This window comes from Ipomoea triloba, chromosome 13 (assembly GCF_003576645.1).
Source record: "Ipomoea triloba cultivar NCNSP0323 chromosome 13, ASM357664v1".
NCBI lineage: Eukaryota > Viridiplantae > Streptophyta > Magnoliopsida > Solanales > Convolvulaceae > Ipomoea > Ipomoea triloba.
The window spans coordinates 17,691,963-17,694,947 of NC_044928.1; the positions used below are offsets into that span (position 1 = coordinate 17,691,963).

At 32.7% G+C, this 2,985-nt stretch overlaps 2 non-coding genes across 2 annotated transcripts; both read left to right on the forward strand.

Moving 5' to 3' along the window:
- The first annotated feature begins 1,893 nt into the window (after window positions 1-1,893).
- On the forward strand, window positions 1,894-1,966 carry TRNAA-AGC. The gene has a single exon. It is a non-coding gene; the product is annotated as a tRNA-Ala (tRNA).
- A 714-nt stretch (window positions 1,967-2,680) lies between these two features.
- Window positions 2,681-2,753, forward strand: TRNAA-AGC. The gene has a single exon. It is a non-coding gene; the product is annotated as a tRNA-Ala (tRNA).
- The last annotated feature ends 232 nt before the right edge of the window (window positions 2,754-2,985 follow it).

The following is a 2,985-nucleotide window of genomic DNA, read 5'->3' on the forward strand; positions in this document are numbered from 1 at the left end:
TTCTCTTCTATAATTAGGCTCTTCAAGGTTCGTACAATTTGTGTTGCCTAGTTGTTTTTCTTCTTCAACAAACTCTGACCCTGCACTGTTAGAATTTAAGATTGGATTGATGTTATCAATTGGAATGTAATTACACACTAGTCAAATCCTATTAAAAGATTGAATCAAATCAATTACATTGTTTATCACATGCCCTTATAAAAAATATATTTATCTAATTTATTAGTACGGGGATGTAGCTCAGATGGTAGAGCGCTCGCTTAGCATGCGAGAGGTATGGTGATCGATACCCCGCATCTCCTATTCCTGTAATTTACAAGCTTGAATAATTTCAAATTAGTGGCGAGGAATTTAATTTGTGATCTACAAGTTTTTAGTTAGTGACGGGAAAATAGTTTCTATCAATTTTCAACGTTTTGGTTCTTCGTTCTTTAACATATTTATAAATCAAGCACCGAAGCACTCTTTTCATTCTTATTTCTTGGAATTAAATTTTTGCTTCCTAGAGCAGGCCATTACAATTACATACAATGCATTGCTTTTCCTATTGGTAGTCGTACTAATCTCAAAAAGGGTAATATATTGTGCAAAGCGAATATAATTTTATGAGTGAAAACATCACTATTCAGTATTTGGCATCAAAGTTTCTTGTAGTTCATTCATTGCTTGACCAATAGTGCTTCGATCTGTGTGGTTATTCTGCTTAAATGGATTTGCCTTAGCCATCTTTATTTTCTGATGTAGAATGTAAAGGCGTGGGTTGCTAGGTAGTCAATTCTCTTATATAATGAGGCTTTTCAAGGTTCGTACAATTTGAATTGCCTAGTTGTTTTTCTTCTTCAACAAACTCTGACCCTGACCTGTTATAATTTAAGATTGGATTGATGTTATCAATTGGAATGTAATTGCACACCAGTCAAATCCAATTAAACGATTGAATCAAATCAATTACCTTGTTTAACACATGCCCTTATAAACACATATATTTATCTAATTTATTAGTGTGGGATGTAGCTCAGATGGTAGAACGCTCGCTTAGCATGCGAGAGGTGTGGGGATCGATGCCCCGCATCTCCAATTCTTGTAATATACAAGCTTTAATAATTTCAAATTTGTGATGGGAAAAATAATTTGTAATATACAAGCTTTACAAGTTTCAAATCAGCGACGTGAAATTTAATTATTGATAGAAAATATTTCCTGTCAATTTTAAACGTTTTGGTTTTTCGTTCTTTAACATATTTATTAATGGAAGCACAGAAATACTCTTTTCTTTCTTATTTCTTGGAATTAACTTCACAGAAATACTCTTTTCTTTCTTATTTCTTGGAATTAACTTTTTGCTTCCCAGAGCATCTTTCTTATTTCTTGGAATTAACTTTTTGCTTCCCAGAGCATTCCATTACAATTACATACAATGCATTGTTTTTCCTATTGGTAGTCGTACTAATCTCAAAAAGGGTAATATATTGTGCAAAGCGAATATAATTTTATGAGTGAAAACATCACTATTCAGTATTTGGCATCAAAGTTTCTTGTAGTTCATTCATTGCTTGACCAATATTACTTCGATCTGTGTGGTTATTCTGCTTAAATGCATTTGCCTTAGCCATCTTTATTTTCTGATGTAGAATGTAAAGGGGAGGGCTGCTAGGTAGTCAATTCTCTTATATAATGAGGATCTTCAAGGTTCATACAATTTGAATTGCCTAGTTGTTTTTTCTTTTACAACAAACTCTGACCCTGACCTGTTATAATTTAAGATTGGATTGATGTTATCAATTGGAATGTAATTGCAAACCAGTCAAATCCAATTAAAAGATTGAATCAAATCAATTACCATGTTTAACACATGCCCGTATAAACACATATATTTATCTAATTTATTAGTGTGGGGATGTAGCTCAGGTGGTAGAGCGCTCGCTTAGCATGCGAGAGGTACGGGCATCGATGCCCCGCATCTCCAATTCCTGTAATATACAAGCTTTAATAATTTCAAATTTAGTGACGAGAAATTTAATTTGTGATCTACAAGCTTTACATGTTTTTAATTAGTGATAGAAAATATTTTCTGTCAATTTTAAACGTTTTGGTTTTTCGTTCTTTAACATATTTATTAATCGAAGCACAGAAAGACTATTTTCTTTCTTATTTCTTGGAATTAACTTTTTGGTTCTCAGAGCATGCCATTACAATTACATACAATGCATTGGTTTTCCTGATGGTAGCCAGACTAATCTCAAAAAAGGGTAATATATTGTGAAAAACGAATATAATTTTATGAGTGAAAACATCACTATTCGGTATTTGGCTTCAAAGTTTCTTGTAGTTCATTCATTGCTTGACCAATAGTACTTCGATCTGTGTGGTTATTCTGCTTAAATGCATTTGCCTTAGCCATCTTTATTTTCTGATGTAGAATGTAAAGGCGAGGGCTGCTAGGTAGTCAATTCTCTTATATAATGAGGCTCTTCAAGGTTCGTACAATTTGAATTGCCTAGTTGTTTTTCTTCTTCAACAAACTCTGACCTTGACCTGTTATAATTTAAGATTGGATTGATGTTATCAATTGGAATGTAATTGCACACCAATCAAATCCAATTAAAAGATTGAATCAAATCAATTACCTTGTTTAACACATGCTCTTATAAACACATATATTTATCTAATTTATTAGTGTGGGGATGTAGCTCAGATGGTAGAGCGCTTGCTTAGCATGCCAGAGGTACGGGGATCGATGCCCCGCATCTCCAATTCGAGTAATATACAAGCTTTAGTAATTTCAAATTTGTGGTGGGAAAAATAATTTGTGATCTACAAGCTTTACAAGTTTTTAATTAGTGATAGAAAATATTTTCTGTCAATTTTAAACATTTTGGTTTTTCGTTCTTTAACATATTTATTAATGGAAGCACAGAAAGACTCTTTTCTTTCTTATTTCTTGGAATTAACTTTTTGCTTCTTAGAGCATGCCATTACAATTAC